General features: G+C 38.5%; 1 protein-coding gene and 1 long non-coding RNA gene across 2 annotated transcripts in view; one reads left to right on the forward strand and one right to left on the reverse strand.

Annotated features, from left to right (window-relative positions):
• Window positions 1–24,362, forward strand: part of GRIP1 (glutamate receptor interacting protein 1) — a 322,632-nt gene that overhangs the window by 52,785 nt on the left and 245,485 nt on the right. The window lies entirely within an intron of this gene.
• Window positions 1,787–23,507, reverse strand: LOC127474704 (uncharacterized). Its single transcript, XR_007905961.1, has 2 exons — window positions 13,391–23,507; window positions 1,787–13,340 (listed from the first exon to the last, which is right to left on the reverse strand). It is a non-coding gene; the product is annotated as an uncharacterized LOC127474704 (long non-coding RNA).

Here is a 24,362-nt window from a genome sequence, read left to right on the forward strand (position 1 = left end):
CTCAAATGTCTTTTACGCTCGCTTTAATGTGTGGTGTGTTTTGTGCCTCGTATTTGAGTAAAAGACAGTAACAATAATACAGTTTTGGAGAGCTAGTGAATTACCAAGATTTTCATCAGTCATCTGTACTTTTTATCCCTGCTCATGCTACTGTCAGCTCTCTCCCCAGTGGCGGTACCGTTCCTTTCTTCTCCCTGTGCATCTGTGAAAAATATTTCTAATGAAATAAATTTGGTGTCAGTGCATTGTCATAATAGATAAGGCAGAAAAACCATAATTTTAGAAGAATAAGACTTTCAACATTGCACTACAGTTCTTGTTTCATAGGTGACACATGTGGAGGTCAATGAACTAAGCAATCCCAGTGGAGGCGAGAAACTGGAATGGTTTATTCATACAAAAACTGGTATTTTATGGCTCTGGGGTACTACATATTCATGGAGGGGTTTACATATTCATCGAGGGGTCGGCCTGTTAAAACTGGGGGTCTTACAGAGATGAGGTAAAGGGGAAAACCCAGGTTTACAAATTTTGGGGTCTTAACACTTACACCATAGGAGAAAACCCACTTTATCTTAGGGGAATTATGTGGGGGGAACAGGTGACACAAAAGGGGAGATAAAACACAATAGGTCTTCTGCAGGTGCTTGATATCATCAGGATGTTGTCTCTCTGGCTTGGGCAGGGCACTCCACACCGGTGATGTCCCATTTGCTTCTTAAACTGAGGTTTTTTCCCCAGCTCTTGTAGCCCACAGCCTTTTGCTGAGACCACTCAAATTCCTGTCTGCAGATATATGAACTTGGGATCCAACAGACACACATAGAGAATCAATGGTTTTGTGATTTGACAACCTGTAGATGTTGGGGATATCACAGGGTTGTAGCAACCAGATTAAGAGAAATACTTCTGTTAAAAAATATTGTAGAATTGTCAAAGTGCTTCATAGAAACCTTTCTTTATTGAAATTCAATACAGTCTATGTGACTCCAGGGGAATTATGCTGAGTCAAAAGAGTAAACTGACAATAAATACATTTCTGGATTTAAAAAATTAATTAATTAATTTTTTTACAATTAGATCCACCTCAAAAGAGAAGACAGGAACATTTTCCAGAGAGACCAAACAAGGAAAACTAAGGTCTCATCATGACTCAAGAAAATAAGTGCATATACCAATTGCATACTGTTTCAATGTTTTGGAAAGTTAAGTAGTTTAAAGAAATAAATGAACATAGTTCCCTATGTTATGCAAGAGTTTTCTTAGTATGAAAAGAAAAGTTTGAGTGGTTTTTCACTTTTAGTTTAATAGAAAAGCTTTATTTTTACTGTTTTGATTTTTTTCTACCTTCTTTTTAAATTGATACAAACACGTTAGCAGCTGGAGATCATTCATAAAATCACTATTTTATTTTATTTTTTGTTTTAAGTCGCAATTCCCTTAAAACCTGCTCCCATCCCAAAAAGACAACCCAGTACCAACATTTTCACAGTAATCAGGGGATCCTGTCAAGTTTACTTAACGTGGTACAAAATTTCTTTTAGTGCCACACACCTCCTTGTAAGATAACTGCCGTATGGTTGCCAAGTACAGTATCCATGCTTGTTCACTCCTTGTACAACTGGTAAAGGGGCTGCTTGGATATTATTATGTTGCATTAGCTCAGTTACTGGTGGTAGGGTTGAAACCAGTGTGAAGGTCACTTCTGACAGGTAGTGTTTATTGATATATCTTTTAGGAAGTGTTAAATCAGAACACTTCAACTTGATAAATGTGTATATTTCTGGGGGGGGGGGGGTGTTGAGTAGCTCAGACAAACCTGAATTGTTGTATTTCATGCTTTCCAGCCTGTGTAGTGCATGGATTATTCTTCTCCAGAGACAGCACCCTGCATTTGCCTTTGTTGAATTTCAGTTCTTCTTTGCCCATCTCTTCAACCTGTCGAGGTCCTTCTGAAGGGCTGCACAGTGCTCTGGGGTATTGGTCACTCCTCCCAGCTTTGTGTTGTCAGTGAACTTTCTGAGGAGGCATCTGCCCCTCTGTCCAAGTCACTGGTGAATAAGTTAAATGATACTGTGCCCAGTATGGTTGTGGGGACACCAGTAGTGACAGGCCTCCAACAAGACCCTGTGCCACTGATGATGACCCTCTGGGATCTACCGTTCAGCCAGTTCTCAGTCCACCTCACTGTCTGCTTCTCAAGTTTGCCTGTGAGGATGTTCTGAGAGACAGTGTTGAAAGCAGTAAAATAGTGATGGAGACCACAAGGCTGTAGCAATGAGGTTACGCAGAGCCCAAGACACAGTTTTGGGATTTGTGGGGATAACTCAATAGTTGTTAATGTTTTTTCATTGGTGGTTGATTGGCTTTTTCTATCATAAAACACAGTAAATGAAATATGCCCTCTCTGGGTTTTGAGGAAAGGGAGGGAATGATGTGGTATGTACCTGTTGTGATTACTTTACTGCAGCCAATGAAAAAAGTCCAACACTGAGAGTTCTTAAGGTAAGCTGTGTCTTTTCTGATATAAAAGAGCAATGACACTTTAAAAGTGCAAACACCAGTCCTGGTGTCAGAATAAGAATAAAAGTTAGGACAGATGTTTCTTTTGTAATAAATTCAAAGGTTTTTTTCTTAAGAACATAAATTTAGTGAAATGATTTGTGAAACAAACTGTAAAATTTATGTATGTCAGACATCTGGTTCATGCTTAACTTTTAGCTTGCAGTTGGTATTTTATGCATGACAGCAAATAGGTGATCATGATTGAGTGTCTTTCAAAAACATCAGCAAAAATTACAGGTTTCTGAAAATCTAATGGTAAGGAATGACTTACTATAATTGATGCTTTCTCTAACTCTTAATGATCATAATTTCTAGGATGTATTTTGCTTTTTATTTCCGGCTTGAAAATCTGATAATTCTGAGGTAGCAAATTAAATGCTGAAGTGGGAAGGGATGCAGGTGGCAACCGGCTGCTTGATATTTCTATTGTCTTGTTTCTCTAAATGAAATTCAGTGAAAATGTTGCAGAACTTCATCTGATTTGTCACCTGCTTTGTTTAAACAAGGTTTAATCAAAATCTTTCCAGTACCCGTGTGACCAAGCTGAGCCATGTGATGGCTGGCCCTGTGCTGGCCTCTTGAGGGGCTTGACATGGTGGGTTCATTTTCTTAGTGTCTGACACTCTCAGCATGAAACATGGCTATTGCAGCTCTTTCCATTGAAAGCTTAGGTGTTGGTAGGGCCTTATTTTTGTGTAGATTAGATTATGTAAGTTATTTATACAGTGTAGTGATTGGAATGTTGTTCTGAAAGACAGGACTTTGATTCAGTGCCTTTGTCAACCTGAGGGACTCAAAAAAGAGATTTTACCCTAAGGAAGGCTTGATCGTAACAGGATCATTATTATCTCCTGATAGTGAAGCTGAGAAGGAAAAACTTATAGAGCCAGAGAAAACATGTGTGGAAGAGCATAGCTCCACTGGAGAAAGGTCTCCAGTTCTGGTAGCCTGGGCTTCATTTATTTGATTTTAGTGGCAGTTAGGTGAATTGTTTAAATAGTATTGGTAATTTTCTCAGGTATCTCCTCTTTCAGCAGAGTGCTCCTGTCACTAAGCTACAAATTGCTTTATATTGTCTCGTTGTGGCTCAGTAAATCCAGTGTTCTTCAAAGTGGATTTAAAAGACTGAAGTGCCTCTTGCCTCTTCTGCTTCGCTAAAAGCTTCCATCTTCTCTCTCTTTGTGGTGATGGTCCTATTCTGCAATGCTGTGTTTCTGAAACAGGGATTGATCCATGTCTTATGAAGTATAATAAACATTTAATATATAATAAAGTATAATACAGTGTATTTAAAGTTTTAAGATTTATTTTTAAAAATACAAAGAAACGGACTAAAAAAATAGTAGCCCAAGCCTGCAAAAGGGACTAGAGCACCTGAAATGGGGAAGGATGTGGAGTCCTGTATCCCAGGTATGTGTGGATATTGGACTGAAGGCTGCAGAGGGACCCTAACCCCGAAGATGGGAGCAGTTCTGGATGCCTTGCTGTTCTGAGTGCAGAGAGAGTGCCCAGCTCTCCTGCCACTGGTTTGATCCTGTGACTAACATGGCAAGGCTCCTAGCTCATCTTGTGTGCTGCTTAGGAAGCCTAGAAATACAGTGCAGTGTTGCAGATTTGCTTCTCTTGGAGCCAGGCCCTTAAAAGTCTCAGACTTCCATAGTGTGTGGATCTGGTCTGGTCCTCTGTTAAACAACTCTACTGTTAAATGGCAGTGGTCCCATTTTTTCTCTCAGGCTTGAGAGAGTCCTGTCTAGTGAAATTCTTGCTCAAAAGGCTGCCCTACCACAGCATGTGTATCATTCTGGAGACCTTGCTCTGGAGGGTTCTTTAGATGTAATTATGGTCTGTCTTTATTCTGGTAAACAAGGATGTGAAGGTGCTTGGCAGTTGGTTTTAACATTTTTGCAGAACCAACCCATCAGGTATCAAAGTTAACTGCTGAACAGACTATTGCATATGCTATGTGTTCATATTAATGCTTATATTGAAAGTGACACAATTTTTCATTTTAGACCAAAAAACCTCTCCAAAAATTCTAATATACTGTTTCCTTTGGAACATTTTCTCTGATTTTAGTATCTGCTCTGCTTCCATCTGCTGACAAGTGTCCCCAGAAAAGCAGAGTGTTAGCTAACACCTAATTGTGATGCTTTCACAATGTGACAAGAAATCAGAACCTATATGGACAGTGGGCCTTGGTGCAGAATGGAAGTCAGACAGACTTCTTTAGCACTGATGGAAAAGCAGAGAGCAAACTGTACACACCCATGAAAAATAATACGGGCCAACCCAGTCTCCATAACCTGTGGGGAGCAGGAACAGTCACTGTCCAAGTGTAATTTAGTTGGACGTTCAGGTTATTCACTGTTCGGCTCTATGTAACTCTCAGCCAGTCTGAGAAAGTTAGCATGAAATGGACATCTGTAATCAAGGTGACTTTAGTAGTTCGATAGTTTCTCTTCACCCTTTCCCCATTATATGTAAAGGAACTTTAAAAAAAATTTTTTAAAAAATTATTTTCCCCTGCTCTCCTACATTAAGAAGGCAAATAATAGAATAAGCTCATAGGTCCTTGGAGGCTCACAGCTTTAGACACCTTATTGCCTTATCTGGATTGACTTCCATGGCCAGTTACATGGTTTGGGACACACATGGCAAATGCAAAGTGCAATGTGGAAGTCAGGGTAGTCAGGTCTGGATGATACAATGTATTTGCAAGCTAAATTCTGCATTTGTGCGATAGTGATGCTTAACCGTCATCATTTATATTGTACTAGATCTAGTAATTAATGTGGAATTTAATTAGTCTTACAGCTAAGTAATTTGTGTGGATAACATCACAACAACATCCATCCAGTTTTGGCTCAAAAAGAGTACTGCTCTACTAATCATAGTAAAAACACTCCAGTTGCTGAGAGTAGGAGATAAAAGTTGACTGGGAAGAGAGCAAAACTGATGAAACAAGGATTTTAATTTTTTTTTATGAACAACTAGCTACTGATTACCCATGCTGGGATGAGTGGAGGACAAAGCTGTCCTTACCATGGAATCTCAGGGTGCCCTGTGCAGCACTGCTGCCTAGCTCTTCTTTCTGCTTCCTAAAGCTCTTTTCATAATTCCTGTTACGGTGCATTTTTAAGGATGAAAACGTGTTCATGCAGCGCAGCTTGCACCATTCTGGGTCAGCCTTATGGAGGTCATTTCATGCATTCCAATTTCTGTTGCACTCAGTAGCAGAGGGTAGGCTGCCATCACATTTCAAAGCAATGATGTTTTCTAGTAACTGTATTGGGAAAAACAAGAAGGGTCTTCAGGGAACTAGGATTTAGCTTGTCTTGTCAGAAGACACTACTGGGTTACCAGTATTTCAAATGCCTTTTTTCACACTGGAGTCTGACAGGACTGAAAATAGAGACTGTCAGCCTCTTGATTGTCTGATTATGTAAAACCATCAGCATACTCAAAACAAAACAGGTATGATAGGATTAGGTATGTGCATATATTTTTTCTTGGAGTTATTTTTGTAAGGTTTATAAAGGAAGGAAATTGACTTTCAGCTTTAGATCTTAGTTCTTTGGAGACTGAGCAGGAAAAATACCATCAGTCTTCCAAACGTAAACTCATATTTTTGATGCTATTGCAGGTTACAGTGGTAATCTTTGAGCTGATCAAAATACTTAATGAATGCTTATTAATTAAAAAAATAGACCCCTTTTACAAAATGATGTGATTTACAAGGCAGGAAGATTTTCAGCCTGTTGCCAAATAAAAACTAAAAGAAATGTCTTGGGGTATCCCCTACTAAAAGAATTTTGCTTGTGGATTAGCTCTGGTCTGTCTATACCAAGGATGTATTAGAAGCAGTTCATCCAGTTAGAAATAGGCAGGTACAAATCCATGGCACTATTGTTACCCTGGAGGACTGGGGACTCCTGATTCTGGTCTAATGAAATGAAGAAATAATTATGAAGCCCACAGGTCGTTGCTCTATGCAGTATTAATATACAGCTAGACAACAGCAAGTTTTTCTATGACTCTAAGCTATCAGTCAGGAATAATTTTGTACTTAATGTGTAAAATTGCAACTTTGCTTTTGCTCTTGGGTACTCAATTTAGAGTGACTGATTTCTCTAGTGTATGAACCTGGTATTTCATTAGACTTAAAATTTTTCCATTTCTATGTGAAACAAAGTTTTCTTAAGAAAAAAAGATACAGTGTTACTTCTCATTGATTTATGTGCTGTTGTGAAATGTACCTTTGTATTAAAAACAGTAGCCTTTTGGAAGTGAACTAGAGTAAATGAAGTGTGTTTAAATACCACTTGTGAAAGTTCTCCAACAGTCAAAATGAAAGATAAAAACAGTCTGCAATGACCATTTCAAATGTTAAAGTTTCACTTTGCTTACTTCTAAATACAAATGGCTGTTTTTTATTTTCATGCATCAATAAAATTTAAACCTAGGCAACCTTGTAATAAAAATACATATTAACAACACCATATTACTATTTAGCATGCAGTTTTGTTGCCGATGAATGACTGATAGATTTATCTAAATCAGGTCTATTTTTTCATGGACTCTGGTTCACTAAATTTTATGGAAAAGAAAAAACTTTTCATTTTTGAGACAAAATAGTTTTCACAAATACTAAGCAGATTTTCCTGGGAATGGGTGCTGAGAGTGAATGTTATTCCCTCTTAATGAAAGTTTAAGTGAATGAGTTTTATTTGAAGACCTTACAGGTAGCCTGTAGTACAGTCCCACACACCTGCCGGGCCCTGGGGCTGCATCGGAACTGTCCTTTGCAGGTTATTATCCTGGCTCTGAGGGTGGATGGGCAGCCTTGATCCCCAGGGATGCCTGCAGCACCTATGTCTTGAGGATTTGTTTCTGAAGGCTAAGCCTGAAAGACAGTGGTTGTTAAATTCATGCCATCTGTGTTTCCCTGTGCTGCTCTGAAAAGTGACTGTTGTTATAATTAATTGCATTCTGTAAATGTAACTGAAAAATTCCCCCAAAGTTCATACTGTTTATGACCTTAAAAAAGAGGAATTGTCTAATCAGCTGAAATTCAAGTACATTGGTAAAAGAATAAAATCAACTTGGTGGACTGAAATTATTCTGGCAGTTGGACCAATTTTCTCTTTAAAAAAAAACCCCCTTAAACAAAAATCACAACAAAAATCTCCAAATCAAATGAAAAGTGCCAAACTCAAAACCAACCAAACCTCTGTTTGATTTGATTTCCCTGTGTTTGATCTGATTTCCCTGTGTTTGATCATGGGAATTTGTCCTTTTGTTTATTTTTCCCTAGCAGTCCTCTTTCAAACTAACATATTTCAGCAAATAATACTGTGTAGAATCATAAATTTTCCACTTTTGAGCATTGTTAAACATCCTTAAGCACAAGGTTTTTAAGAGTAGAAAATCAGAGGAACATCTTGGCTAACACTGAGACAATTTCACTGAACATACTGTGTTGTCCCCCAGATTTTTTTTCTGCAGACACCAATTTTTGGATTTTTTTTAACATATAGTTCCTGCTGCAGTTGCTAATGATCTGAAGAGAATTAGATGGCTGCATTGTGCTGTCTCCCTTAATTTCGGTGGGAGAAACTGATCATATGGGGAATAAGGGGGAAAATTCAAAGTATAGAATAAAAACCCGATCCTGTGAATATCCTTTTTTATTTTGCCCCAAAAGGATCAATGAAGCTTCACATGAGAACCTCAAAAAAATCATAAATCAGCTGCTGTTATTTTGTGAAAACTGAAGACCTTTAGTGGGCATTCTGCAGTTGTGCCTGAGTGGAAACAGTTGTCATGTAAGGTACCACCTGAAACTTCTCAAAGGTTTTGTATTTATTATTAGTCTGTTCACTGGATGAATGATGGAGATGTAGGATTAACTGTGCAAAGCATCTGAGAAATGAACTTCCTAAGTAGACTGCCAACAGCATTCACCAGCAGATTCCTCTATTGCTGGAATTGAAGAAGTAACATTATTTATGGACAGCAGTAGTTAATTATTATGTACAAGCCATGAATTCAGATTGCTGAAGGAATGTGTTACTTTGAGGTGAATCTGTTTTACAGGTTTTGCAACTGCCATGCTATAAAATTTTCACAGGTTTAGGTAGAGAGATTTTGACATGTCAGGTTATTGATTGAAATAAACTGCTTTTTTCAAGAGCTTGGGAGTCAGGATGACTTGCTTGTGCTCAAGCCCTACTGGTGTTCAAATAATCTTGCAAGACCAACTATGCTTTGTTCTGTTTACCTGCGAAAATGAGTGGGAACACAGAAGAGTTAATAGAGAACATACATGTATTAAATAATTAGTATTTATTACCTTTACCTTTGGAACTCTTAGAAGCTGACTTTGGCTGAAATTAGGGGTAGATAGAGCTGAGCAAAGTGTTATGTACAACATTTGGGGGGATCTATGTCTCATGCTCACAGGCTCTGCTGCAGTCAGTGAAAGGTAGGGGGAAATCAGAGCTTGGAGAGTCACCTGTGATATATATCTGTAGCTGTATTACACAAATAAGAACAATAGAAACATGACATCATGATTATTATTATTTTAATTAGAATGGGACTTTAATTAACAGAAGCTTTGTCTTCTGGATGGAAACAGCAATGCTTTCTCAACAAATTACTTGAAAAGTTGTCTTCTCAAATGGACATATTGATTTATAAATTTATTTTACAAAAATCAGTTTAATTTTCAGTTTATGCTTCGGAGACCCAAAGGAGATATCAGGGCACAACTTTGTAGTAGTATCTTTACTTTTTTTTTTTTTTTTTTTTTTGAGCAAAAGAGGTGTAGTGCATTCTTTGGAGTGTTAGTCATTTCTGGCTGTCTTTAAAACTAGAATTTAGTTTCCTGTTGTAGTTGGCATTTGTCTGTGTAAATTTTGTGGATACTGGCTGGAAAGAGGCATGAAACCTTTGCTTTTTTTAAAGACAATTTATATCAAGACTTAACTGATATTTTTTCATCAGAATAACGTAGGTTTATCCATTTTCCTTGTTGAACTTGCAAATTAGCTATTTGGAATGTTTTGCTGCTCTAAAATTCTCTCAGTAGAGAGTATTAATTTGCAAGCAGCATCAGTAATTTAGCAGCATACATTTCACGGTTGGCAGGGCTGGTGTGACTCCAGAGAAACGTTTGTACACTTCTATAGTTAGTTCTCTGCATGTTCATTTTGTAATTGATGAAATATAGTGGGTAAATCAGATACATTTAATATGACAGCAGCATCTTTCATCACCTCAAAATCTATTTTTTTTTCCATGCCTGCTGCTATTGCTGTAGAGACTGGAGAACTCCAGCTTCCTCCTCCTTCCAAAACTGAGACTAGATGCACTTACTATTATTGAGGTAGTCAAGAGAGTTCAGCCGCAGTGTTACTAACCACCTGCAGTGTTGTCAAACCTAAACATTTGAAAAATCACAATGTAAAGTTAATTTCTTTGCTATTTGAAGTTTACTTTCCCATTTCTTAGCATAGCTATGTTCTCCAGCATTTTTGTGAGTGTGAAAATGAAAACTTGATGGTCACCTCATCTGATAAGAAGTTTGGTCATGATGAAATTAATAATATTCGAGACACATCCTTCTGAGATAACCTTCATGAAGTGTCTGTATCTGCAGCACATTTCAGTTCATGTAATAAGGAAGCTGAAAATGTGTAATGCAGTAGATTATTCAAATTCTTTATTGAAAGATGTAATGTTTGTAGGAATTAGTTTTCAGAAGAACTGATGCTCCTGAGAATGGGTTCATATGTCTAATTTAAAATACAACCCAACACTGAACACTGTTGTAGTACTAAGTTGCCTGAATAAGAACACATTGGAGGAAGAGATGTATGGACCAATATTTCCAAAAAGGTCTCAGTGGTGTAGCAGTGCAGCAGTAGTGCTTCCTGCCTGGAGGCTGCCCTGTGCCTCCGGGTGCCTGTTGGTGCTGGGGATTCATCCCTCCCCATGACCGTGGGGAGCTCCCTGGGGCTGTGATGAGGCACTGCCTTTCTTGCACAGTAGTAGGTCATGGGGAGAAAGGTTCGAAATACTCTGAGGCCTCAGATATTGTCAGTGTGCATTTGTGCGACTAAGTGCTATGCACAGTGTGGTGTGGGGTTTTTCCTGTGTTAACAGCTTGTGCCAGCCATTTAGTGGCAAAGGCAGAATGAATACATCTGTTCTCTAGGCCACAGTAAACTTTTCAACCACTTGAAAGGCAGGTCTGTTTAGGATCCTCAAGGAAAAAAAATTGTCATTGGAAAAGGAAGGGAAACCTTGAGAGTGATTCAATTGGTAAGAGAAGGATGGAATAAGAATATCTACAGATAAGGCAAGTGCATCTCACTATATTCATTTCAGTGCAGACTTGGATGAAGTAATTATGCCGATACATTATCCCAGAGATTTGCTGTGAACATTTCCTTGGCTGTCTCCAGGGACACACTTTTTTTCTTTCCTATTTTACCCTAAAATATATTTAAAAAAAGTAAATCAGGTGTTTATGACAGACACTGTAAGGTGGAGCAAAGTGAACTCTCAGAATTGGTATCTTTCTTTACAGTCTGTGGTGTAATTTGTTGTTAATGAGGGAATGCTGTTAAAAATGCATGTTAATATTTAATTGAAGAAGATTCATGTAAACCCCAGCTGTGACCATAAAAATTGGCTTTTTTTTTCCTGAGAGAAATAAAAGCAGTGGTTCCCTATAGTCTCATTTGATTTCTTTATTCAGCAGCCACCCCTTATGTTAGCATGCATCTGTGTAGCCTTTTATATACTTGCAGAATGGAATATGCAGTGCTCAGTCTTAGTTTGGTTTAAAATGCTAGTGACAAAATTGCATATAATAGGACTGCTGATGCTCAAAGGTTTTAAATAACCATCATGAGGTTTTCTTTGTCATTTTGTGGTTGACAGGATTGTACATAAACAAATGTACAGCAGATGGCACTATGCTGTAACCATAGAATGAGAGGTGTGGGTAGAATAAATGTGTTCATTCAGAATTTGTACCTATGTATGCAATTCATATTTTCTTGTAAACAGTGATAGAAAATTAGAAGGCCCACGTGTTTTAAAGCAGAATTGTGTGAACTCTATTAGCATACATGTCAAGTAAAGCTTTCACAGTTCTTTAGTAAAGATATTCAGTGCTGTTTCCAGTGATGTTTTTGCACTTTCAGTGAGGCTCTGCTGCTAATTACCCAAGAGCTTAGGTTACTGAGAAATACTGAAATGAAAGTCAAGCGACACAGCTTTTTTCCAGTGCACCACAGCAGATCAAGAAGTTGAGAAGTTTTTTAGAAGAGAATTTCCCCAGGAACTTCTTCAACTGGATAGGAATTGCCAGGACGAAATATGGAGAACTTATTCTAAATGGTTAAAAATTGTGCTAGAACTAACTTTAATGTGCAGTTCTAAATTTTATTTTTCTTTCACTTTAACTGGTGAAAACAACCACAAAGATTGCTGTGTAGATCCCCAGGTAACCATGGTATACTGATCTGTGTATTAGTATTACTTGTCAAAATACCCAACAGTAATTTGTCAAACTTTAAGTAACCAGTATGTAAACTATTTCCTCTCCTTGGAGTGAGAGACCTGATGGTGCTATAAGTGCTGTAATTTTCACTGTATTTGGGACTCATAAAAACATTTGTCATGTATTTTTAAGAAAAAAAAAGTATTCAGTGAATGAATTTCATGCAGAGAAAAGAATAAGATGAGGTGTGACAAATTTTCAGATAATGGAATGGGCTGTGCCAGGCCAGTAATGGGAAAATAATAATACCATTATCTGCTGAGAATTCCACTCCCGGTTTAATTCCTTTGGGTCTAAGAACTGTCATAACAGCAAGTGAAAGATGAATGTCTTCTTATTCTGTATGTTTCAAATAATATGAAAACTTCAATGAAAACTTGAGTCTCATCCAGAAAGGAGTAAGAAGCCTGTAAAGACTTTGAAGTTATTTCTGCTGATAACACTGTCAAGTCAATAAGACACTGCTGTGTGTGTTGGCAGTGGTTTCCAGAAGCAGCACGTGCTATGCATGGAAGTACCTCCATCTAGTATCAGAAAGTTGGAGCTAGAACCAGAAGGAAAAACCAAAATGTTTTTGAGTTACTGGATAAACTCTATAAAAAGTTTTGCGAAAGGGTCACTTGGAGATGCAGGGGCAAGTGAGGCTCAGGGAAATGTGTCAAACCTGTGAATTTTATCAACAAATGAGAAACAAATTCAGCTACAAGGAAAGAGGGTGTTCTGTGAAGGTGCTTCCATCTCCCCTTTGGTCCTTTTCTTCCTGCACTGCTGGCCTATATAAGAACACTGACTTCAATTCTCCATTCAAAAGGGGGTGACACACATAAGGAATGGTAACCCTTACAGGTCTTTTGTGTTTTCACCACTTACATGTACATATCAAAGAGGCTTGATAAACCTGGATAGCTTTTCAGTGGGGATAGTGAGAAATTACTCAGTGTCATTTTGATTCCGTCACCTCATTGGAATTTGCCCCTTAACAAACTACCTCTTGTAGTTGAGTTGCCAGCATTTGGTGCTCCATAGCACTAGATGATTTGTGAAGGATCTGAAAGGCTTCATGGATGCAAGTTTTCTTTGTCATTCATGCCTCAAAATTTGGAAACTTGGATCAATATTATGTGCATCCCATAGAAAAAGAGGAAATCAAAGGGTTTAGAGACCTTAGGATGATTTCAATTTGATGCCTTCTTGATCTCTTCAGAAAGTGGACACCATCTCTCCAAACGCTGAGCTACAGCCAATGACCCCCTTCTTGTGACTTTTGCTGGTGGTATGGTTCAGCTGCAGCCTGGTTCTTCTGCTTCCTTGGTCTTGGGGTCAAGTCATGAACAGATCTTAGTCTTAGAAAGTAAAACTGAAATAAGAGAGAAGGAGCCACTGGCCTTTTCAGAACTGATGGACCCGAAGCAGAAATAGTCAACCAGTCTGCATGCTGGTAAATTTACCAGTTCACATCCTTTAGGTTGGTTAGGAACATGCCTCATGATTATATCTGTAATTTAGGAATAATCTGCTGTGGAGAACTGTAAACCTTAGCATACTTCATAAGGTCCTAAGGTGGCTGTAGTTCTTAAATTCTCTTTAAAGTAACAATTCTTAGATATTTGTGTTTCTTTGCATCCTTACTTAGCATTATAAGCAGAACTTTAAGTCAGTGAAAGGTGTTTGATTCTCATATATTTAACTATGAAGGAGTTAAAAATGGTACTTAAACATCAATTTGCTTTGCTGCCTTGCTGTTATCAGGAGAAATTTGAAGTGGAAATATGACTGAGAATGAGGTGAATGCAAGGAATGAAGTTTTGTTGTCAGTAATCATGGTACAGTGCACATAAAGTCCTCTAAGCATGGGCAAGTACTGCTTAAGAATGTTTTCTTTTGTGCATGTTAGTGTGCTGCTAAGAGATTAAATCAGGCTGTATTTACAGTGGGTTTAATGGGCTTTCTTGTTTAACTAAAGTGGAGTGTAATGTTAATCATGAAGCACTTCTGAGAACCTTCCATTAAAAATTGACAGATATATGTGAGTAACTTCTTATGTGAAATCTATTAGTAAATTAATCAACTGCGTGATCCTGAGAAAGGACACTAAAATGCTTTATTGGTTTGTCGTTCATTGCATTGATTACTGGGGGCTCCTCTGAATATGTCCCTCTGATTTTTGCTGCTTGCCAATTCATCATCACAGTAGTTCAATGACACTTTGCTAGCTCAGTGTTCTTGTCCACACTGAATTTGTTGAAATAATTGGAGGTGATTCCCTTTTGCAGAGGGGACGTAATTCTCTACAGAAGGGAATGTACTGCTAGCACTAACAGTCTTCAGCATTTTAATAGTGAACTTGTCTTCATTTACAATGACTTCAGGTTTAAAATAATGAATTAATGAATACTTTTAAGTAACAATATGTGTTCATCTAAACTTCACATTTTATTGATTATTATGCAAACCGTTATGAAAGGATATCAGATGGCTTTTGTACTCATTGGTGGTGCCTTGTAGGATGTATTTTGATTGTAGCACTAAGAATTTTGCAATAAGTAAATAATTTTGCAGAAATATTTATTTCAGTTCTTTTTCATGATGGACAGGGGAGAAAACTTAGGGAAAAATCATTAAAAAATCCAGATATAAGGTACCTAATTGACACTTTTTGTCATTTAAATCCAGGGAAATTCTGATTGAGGAAAATCAAATCTGTGTTCTGTGATGATTTTCTAGTTATTTTGTCTTTATTATTAGTGTCCATACTGTATAGGGTAAATTACAGGATGATGTTTCTGTCCTCTAATAGTATTGAAATTTTTTATCCATGGGATGTAAAGTGGTATTGATTTTGTCTTTGAATGTCCTAGATTATTTAAGTAGATGTTCTTTAGTGTACGTTTATGTAAATGAACAATATAGAGAGTTTTTCAGCATTTTTTTAAGATGTGCATTTCCACTGATGAATTGGTATCCAGAAACCCTATCCTCAATAAGGTCTGCAGTTCCTGAGCTGGGGGAACTTCCTGACATGGAGAACTTACCACTGCATGAGATATTTTGTCTATGGAAATTACTTGGTGGGGGGAGGGGAGACAATTAAAATGAATGTCAAAAATAAGTACCTATCAACTGTTACTCTTTGGGCTGTTTTCTTCTAAACCTCCCAACAGGTTTTCCTGAGGAACTAAATGGTGTGATTTTTGTAATTCCTCAGAATTCTGATGTAACTGTGCTGTCAAAGGGGCCAGACCCAGCTGTGGGATGTTACCGTGTTTTGAGCACCTGGCTGTGACCTCTTATGGGTTCCAGGGGCTCCCTGGGTTTGTGGGAATCTCTCAAAAGCAAAGCTGAGTCTTGGGGAGAAGGCTTTCTTACAAGCCCTCTACTCCTTTGTGCAGTGTGTGAGCAGACAACTGCAGCTGTTATTTTATTAATTACCTGAATTTCATTAAAATTCTTCTTTTTTTCTTCATACAGAGCAGTAAATACTGAATAGCAAGTTAAAAAATAGTAAATGTAATTATTTCTGTTAACCATGTAAGAGAGGCAAGTCATTAATACTGATGTATCTTTTGCTTCTTTGTTCAGGGCTGTTCCTCTTTTGAAGTAGCAGTGATACATAATAAATCAGGTCAGTCACATAACTAATAGACTGTGAACCAAGGCATAATTTTCGCAAGCAGGAAATCCTCACGGAAGGACTGACATCTTCTGCTTGGTTTGAATAAAAAGAAAATGTTTTAGTGACGTTTGATTTAAAAACTCCATAGTCTTTTTACTTCCCCAGTACTGGTTTTTTCCCCCAAAAGATTTTAATAAAATTTTAGTAGACACTTCAAAATAAAACGACTGTTCAGATGGAAGCCTTAGAGATGCACTGTGTATTATAGCACATAGTATGTAATGTATTATTTAAAATTATGGAGTGATTCAAACAAGTCTGGCTTATATCATGAGAACAGTTATCTCTTCCACCTTCATTTTCTTTGTGACTTGAATTCAGGTTTGTGAGATTTCCGTGACATTGATCCTTTCCTTGGGCAATGCACAATTTCATAATTCAAGTGTGACAGCTGCTGTAACCATCGTGCCAGCTGTCCCTGCAGATGCTCAAAAATCTACAATTTCTCAAAGATGTGTATATGTCCCTGGGGTAAAACATTTTTGTAAGAGGTAATGTATGAAGTATCTTAAAAGGGTCACTATGTTGGCAGATCTGAGTGTGTGGTGCACGTAGTGCTGCTTTTCTTGACTAAAAGCCCTTCTGTGTTTCACAGAAGAAAATTAGCTCTCAATCCCCCAACAAAACAAAAAACTCCTCATGTCCATCTGTTATTGTTATTAACTAAAGGAATGAAACTCTTAAATAAATAAATAAATAAATTAGATGGTAAAATTTGCCAACCAGGGTCCAAACTTCTGTCTAAGACAGATGCTTAAAGATTTGGTTTCTCTGTTCACTAGCCTGCAGAGTATTTACTTCACATAGAAGAGATCCTGGATGAACTCTTGTGTCTGCCTGGCAAAGGATCATTGCTGCCTGGATGTTTAATGGGGCAACTGCTAAGCTCCACTGCAGTTCAGTTGGTTAAATTTCTAATTAAGCCTTTTGAATTCAGATCATGCCTTTGGGCTGGTGTGGTGCTGACCTGTGATCCCAGTGAAGGTGTGGACACACTAAGTGGGCTGTGAGCAGGTGCTGCTGTCTGACTGTGTCCCCAGCACTGAGTGAATAAGATGGGATCTTGCCAGTCTGGGGGTCTTGCCAATCTAGAGGTCTCCATTTCCATCTTGCATCGAGGGCTTTGCGCAGTGGCTGGGCTGCAGTGCTTGGGGCCTCTGAGGCAGAGCCATCACGTCATTGGAGCTCCTTGAATGATTCATGGTTTATTAAAGAGTGCAAAGGACTTTTCAGTACATGGAGGAGTACCTTGTATTCAGACTAGATTGAAGGACCTCATGAACTGATTTTTTAGTATGTATTCCACAAACTGTTTCCATACCTTAAATCAACAATATCCACAAAATGAGGAAGACTTTAAAACGTTTGTTTTGTGATGAAATAACTTGATAAGTAATAGGCACCTTAAACTAGGAAAGCAGGAATGTTCTACATCTGAATCCATAAACCACTCATTTTACTGCTTCTCTTTCATGACAAAAAAAGTGTCAGTCATAGGATTCCATTAATAAGGAATGCCTCTGAAGGCTGACATTTCTCAGAACAAAGGCTTGGAACAATTCATAGCTAGAATTATGCTTTTTTTTCCTCCCCAGCCCCTGCTTACTGTGAGGTTGAAAAGAAGTAAATACAGATTGTATCTAACTTGGTCCTACCTGAAGTGAAGATAATCGCTGTGGTTGTGAGGCTAAGCCTAAGTTAGAATGGCATCCCTTTCTGTGACTTAAGTTTCTTTAATCCTACTGCTTCACCTAGTAATTTGGTCTTGCTACTGCCTCTTCTTGGTATATTCACTTACCTTCTGAGATCCCAGGAACAACCAGAACTCCTTTTGCTCTGCTGTCTACTATCCTTGTGGGAAGTGGGGATTTCATAGTCTGGGTGACATTCTACCTGGAAACGCAACTGGACAGAAAAGAGTTTATTTCTAATCAGCCCCAAAATTACAAAAAGGACTATTTTTAAAATATGACTAGAAAATTAATTACTTTTATGTCTTCAAAATTGCCATGCCTAGTCCCAGCCATCTGTGTTTCACAAATGTAGAATTTTCATTTGACCATTCTTATAGTTGAAGAAACTGTTCATCTAGAGGACCGTTAAAAACATCAGTTATCAAAATCTAGTTGTCTTTCAGAAAGGTTTCTGTGAGATTAATTTCTTCAGGAAAACATGTTTTCATTTATTTTTTTTCCTTGAGTGAAATCTTTCAGAATTCCAAAAAGTAGTAAATTTGCAGGAAAGAGAAAATAACACATGACAAAACTCAAGGTTTAATAAGACTTAAAAATATATATTTTATAATATACTCATTGTTTAGAATGGAGGCAAAACTTGCCAACCCCAGAGCATGGTCTTTAATAAGTAAGCCTTTGATTTTCTTTTATGCCTTATTAGCAGTTGTAGCTGTCATATGAATTTTCGCTCATAATTTCAGGACTAGATGTTGATTCTAAATTTAGAAACAATTTCTTAAGATTAGAGGAAAAAAGAATTTAGCTGATGAACAAAGATTAAATTAAGAACAATAAGTCACATCCTTTGAATGCTTTTAATCTCAAGACCAAGACAGATTAAAGTACTGTTCTGAAAGATCATTGTACCATAAGATAATAATTTTATTATCTTCGTAATTGTATCAGTTCCACAGTTGGTCGTGAAAGCAAAGTGAAACGAGGGTATGAAAAGTATTTGCAGAAGAGAATACAGTATAAAGAAAATGTGTCCTGAAGCTATAAATAGCTCGGGGCAAGAATGTTAAAATCCCAGTCTGAGTCCCTGAAAGCTGTGCTGTTTAGCATTTCATTTTGATGCATTGTAGACCTAAGGACCAAGGCCATAAAGTTTGCTTAGCCTAGTGGACCCAAGTTTTCCTTAAAGGTTCGTGGGTGCTCTTATCAAAGGTGTACTTTAAAAATATATTTCAAATTATATAGTTTTTCCTGGAATGGAAATAGTCAGTCTTTCATTGTAAATGGATGTGAAATAAGCAGCTTTTGAGAATAAACACCTCAGTTTTGCTTCAGCTGATGCTAGTTTGCAGCAGCTGTATATGTCTCTAGGCAAAATCATTAGGATAATTCACTTTGATTTCCTGTATAACGTGTTTTTGGAGTTACACCATTTGATTCCATCAGTACTGTAGGACTGCAGTGTTTGCAGTGATATATATGCGCTGTACACTCTGAGCTGTGGTCAACCTTTGACCTTCTTTACTCCTTGTGCTCATGGCTTTATAGCACAGGGATGCGTGGTGCAGGGTTCCCGTACAGGATCGTTGTCTGTCCCAGGTGCTGGTCTGGGGGAAAAGAGGGTTTGGAATCAGGGTAGAGCAGACGCTTGATCGACTGTGAGCTGGGATCCTGGCACGGTCTGTCACTGTAGCTGTGCTTTTACAAACGCATATCTGTGAGCAGACTCTTTTGTTGCTACTTGCACCCGTTAGACTCAGCAGACAGACTAAAGGCATTGAATACCTTTGTAGACACCCTAAGGACTTTGAGTTCCTGCTTATTGCTGGAGATCTGGCTATTCAGAATAAGTTAGATTCATAAGCCTTTATGCGACCATTGCATTTTTCTTCTGTTGGCAGAATTCAGTGGTGTTCAAATAAGACTTCTTTTTTTTGAGGTGCCTCCAAAAGCCACTGAACTAGCATATCAGGTGCAGATGCCAGCACCACTGGCATGGGTCAACCACAGGAAAACTGCATGGTGCATTGAATTTGTTTTTGTTACATAAGGCAAAGTTTGTCCTCTTAAAGACTGGCTTGAGTGCCACTTCCAGGGGCCCCACGTACACAGTATGCAGCACAGCTGCCTGTTTCCCAGGCTCTTATAAGCAGGTTATCACCTATCTCCTTGACAAAACCAAATCTTCTTTCTCTTCATTGTAAAAGCAGATCTTAATTGCTTATGACTGGTGTTTATCAATTCCTGGTTGCTGAAAGAACAAACTGACTACAGATATTGCCACCGAGAGTGAGATTTATAGAGGGAGACTTTATTAGTTATTATTAATATGATACCTAGCTCATGGAGGAACATCTTTGTTGGAGTCTCTTTTTATGACTTGCTCTTATTTCTGTACTAATCCTTTTCTTATTTGAGCTGTTTTCTCAAATAATGGCTCATAAAGTGTAAAAAACTGGTTTTAAATAGTCTTGTTTGCTTTGCTCTGGGTACTTGTCTTATGGCTGTAGCTGACCTTTGAATAGATATTCAAGGTGGTGGGCAAGACATCAGCCATGGTATTATTGCCATAGGGATAGAGAAAAAGCCCTTTGATTCCTCACTTCGGGTCTGTGTGAGGGAAGAGAAGTGAAAAAACAACAGGGTAGAGCCTGTAAAGAGAAATGTGTGTTTGACGTTTATGCCATGCAGTGAGCAATTAAAGTGATGTAATTGGGTTCCTTAAAAATTCATAACATCACCACCTGCAGCAATAATTTCCCAACTTCCAATACCAATATACCTTTTCTTTTAAGTAGTCTTTGTGTCCCCTCATGAAGCAAAGAAAAGAGATGCTTCAGGGAGCCAGGGTCACACAGTCCATTTCAGAGGGGTTCCTTGTTTGAGGAGTTCTGCAGAGACTGAACACAGACCTAAAATCAGGTTTTTGACAGGTTGATAACCTAAAGTCATGCTCCCTCTTGTCATGTCCTTCACCTTGGATCTCCATCCCAGAGGTCTAAGTGTTTGTTAAGCAGATGTCCTGTAACACTTTGCTGGATAGCACAGGGAAAAGCATTGTCCAGGGGTGCTTCAGCAGTCTTCTTGATGTCTGCAGGGAAAAGGCTGCTGCAGATCTGCTGAGAATCCTGCAAACCAATCTGCATAATGATTTCTGCTTTCCTTATAGCAAGGTGGTATGTTCCAGAGGCTCAGTTCTGCTACTGCTCTCCCTTGCTTTCAGGAGGAGTTACATCTGTATTTGGTGTTACTTCACAGGTGCCTTAGTGTTACTTATTTGCACATTTTTCCTAGAAAAGTAGTTTAGTGGTATCCCTGCCACAAAGTCTCTTTCTCTTGAATAAGTTTCATCTCAGTTCACTTAGCAATTTGGCTTTTATATGTCTCTCCGAAATGTATTACCTGGAAGATTTTTGGGTAGCTATGGATGTGAATAAACTGCTTTGGTATCAATATTTTTCCCCTACTTACCGAAATGTGATGGACAGAGCTCTTTTCCCAGTGGGACACTCACAGAGTTCTCAAAAAACAACATATCCAGTGCATCTTAGCCATCAGTCAGTCCTCTGCATCAAGGAGGTTAAGAGCAAATTTTCTGTGTGGCTTATAGCTGTAGTTGCAGGACTGGTGTCATTGAAATTGGCCAATGTCTATGTGCTTTTAACCTTTTGAGGTCAACAGAAGCAACTGTTACTTTCTGGGTTTGGTGGCTTGGAAATATACACTAATAAGTAAATAATTTAGACCTGAGTAGATAAGTCTCTTCTAGGGAACACAATTTTATTTGTGTCATATTTTCTTTCTCTTCATCCCACACAACAATGTTCCCCTTAAGGCCTTGAAAGAAATAGCAGTACTTTTTTTCCCTTTTTTTTTTTTCTTTTTTTTTTAGGGGGGGAAGCTTAAAAATGAAGTGAGGGATTACTTATTTCTTATCTATGATGTTTAGTGGAGATGACATAAATAGGTTTGGAGAGTGAAAAATAAGGCATTACTGGTATTCTTCCACTCAACAAACTCAGTTGTTTCTTATGACTTTGCAGCAGTGCACAGTAGGCTTTAGATTTGTGAGTTGTGATGAAACTCACTTAAAACAATTGGGGTGATAATTTGAGATGAGCAAAAGAAAGTTTAGGTGCTAATTTGATGGCTTGAAGTCCTTTCACACAGACTTTCAGCCCGTCTTTCCCAGCAATTGACTTCCTCATGCAGCTTTTATTTGGAAGACAAGTTTCTGTTGCTATGCACAAGGCTTTCCCCTTCCCTGGGGTTATTTTGAATGGCCTGTTTCACAGTATCCTGTATCTCCTTCACATAGATGGTATCCACTGTGTGCCTGGTCTAGCAAAGCCTTTTTGAGAAACAAAAGTGCTGTGTGGCATACCTTTCCAGGGGAAATGGTAATGTCGGAGCTGCTCTCTTCTTCCTTCTCCTCTGTGTATTCTGCCCCTATATTGGTTGCATCCTTTAAGATACTTTGGCCAGTTTTTATGGTCTCCCAAGTGCACCTTCTTTCCTCACCACGTGGGTAGCTCCCCCCAGTCCCTGAGCAGATATGCATTCTTATTCTGGGTAGTAGCTGGCCTCTGAATGTAAGCATAATTCTTCCCCTTCCCTCTTTACTTTCCCTGTTACTTTCCCTCTTTACTTTCACTGCTCTCCTGATAAGTGAAGAAAGTGCCTGAGTCCACTGGGGACCAGCCAGACACAATCTCCTGTCTGCTTGCAGTGACAGGGCTTCTATTTATTATATTTTAACCAGATGCTGTCACTTTCCTTGATGTTGCACTTAAAAGTCCTTTGTGCGATCCTGGCCAAGGGCTTTTGGCAAGTGCAAACCAGAGGCAAAGGGAGTATGAGCTACTGAATGCTATTGTGCAAGGCAGTGTCAGCCCACCAGAAGTGCTCCTCTCACAGAGAAGCTAATGGAAAAAATAACTTGCACAACCCTCTGCCTCATCCACCTGCTGTCTGCCCTGGTGGGGGCATGGTGGCACTGCATGGCTCCTTAGGCTTCTGGACAAGTGATTTCTCAGTGCTGACAGATCACAAAATGTCAAAATGGGGCTTAGCAATCAGTTACTGATATTTGTATCAGGTTTGTTACAAGCAGTATATTTTACCATTCAAGAGACACACCAGACCACACAGCTAGAACTCAGGGGGTGAATGGAGTAGAAGGAATAGAGAGAAAATATTTGTCATATGATGGTTTTGCACAGAACACAATGTGAAGCAGGCTAGGCTGTAACTTTAGTCATAGTCCATGCTATTTATAGATCCATGTGTACCATCTCAGCATCGTTTGCCACTTTTTCTGCATTCCTGAAGATCTCTGCTGGACTCTGACCCTGGCTTTGACTTCATCTCTGACTTGTTCCTTCCATTTCTGTTGTCGTCTGGCTGCCTTGAAAATTCGTGTGATCCGCAGTAGTGTCTCCCAGTCAAACTGGCAAACAAAGCACGTGAAGCAGACCTAGCAAGAACACCACTGAAGCCAAGTGAACTAGGAGACCACCTTTGTCAAACCAGAGAAGGCTCAGGGAGCAAGTGGTGTAAAGAACCAAGATGTTAACCCAGCAATGGAGAAACCTTTTCTTCAATTGTGTTGGTGCTATTTTGTGGCATCACTGGAATTTTTCTGGACATTTACAGGAAAACATGTGTTTATATGTGTACAAATGGACTTTAAAGCTGTTGTGCTTATACAAAAAAGAAGTAACATCAGATTTTCGAGTTAATTTATGTTTAATGAATTATAATTGAACATTTGAGAGTTAGGTGCAACCAGTAATGCTGTAATTTCCCATTTTAGTAAATCCATAGCACGTTCCCACTTAGTCTTTTAAATCTAAGAGTTCTATCTGTAAGTCACCTCTTTTGGCTTAAGCCACAAGTTTCTTGGATCAGTTTCAGCTGCAGATGTTTTTCATTTGGTTTTAGAGGTCATCATCACCACTTACATCTTTGATATCTGTGAAAGAATGAGGCTGACATTATTAAAAACATGTTACGGGCCTATGTGATCGTTAACTAGTTTAGGTATCATCTTGGAAGGCAATAATATTGAGTGACAAAGCTCCTGTTATCTTGCTAGAGCAGATTGTTTCATGCTGTTAGGTGTATCTTGTCCTTTTACCTCTGTTTCTTGAACTGTTCTAGTTTTTCTTTGTATCGTGTCTAAACTCAAAGGATTTATCAGAACTTTGTCATTTTGTGTTTTCAAATCAGAAACATTAGAATTTCTACAAAACTTGAAAGTGTCTCCTAGTACATGTATTTTTAATAGATTTGTCATTCTTTTTGCATGAGGTTTGTTTGTTTGCACGTTTTATAGGGAGGGCCCTACATTGAGGTAATGAGAAAATCAGTTATTGTTATAGAAATGTTTATTTTGGGGCCTTGTGAATTTGAACAGAATCTGCCTGGACTAATACAGTGTCTGGTGGGACTTCTCATTCAAAAACTTTGTAACCTAATTCTTTATCTCTTGGCTTGACTATACCTCCCTTGCATTGTACAGTCTTGTTTCAGTGTAGTATCAAGCCAGTCCCATGATCCTGCTGTTAACATGTGAAATACTGTCAAAGGAGTGATGGGATGTGAAGCATCCAAACTGCAACTCCTGATCTGTCTGTGGCTGTCTGTGTGGATGCTCTTCAGTATTGAGTCAAACTGAAGGAAAACTCATTGTTTGGAGAATGAGATAAAGACTGATGAACCTAAGACAACCATGTGGTCAGTGGAGGGAGGCAGAGTGGTCTCAGTTCAGAGCAGACAAGTTTAAGCCCAGTGGTGGAGTCTACATAGCCCTTTTATGAGTCTACGTAGAAGACATTAATTAACTGAAGTTACT

This window comes from Manacus candei, unplaced genomic scaffold (genome assembly GCF_025592945.1).
Source record: "Manacus candei isolate 608988 ecotype Guabito, Panama unplaced genomic scaffold, ASM2559294v1 h1tg000043l, whole genome shotgun sequence".
Taxonomy (NCBI): Eukaryota; Metazoa; Chordata; class Aves; order Passeriformes; family Pipridae; genus Manacus; species Manacus candei.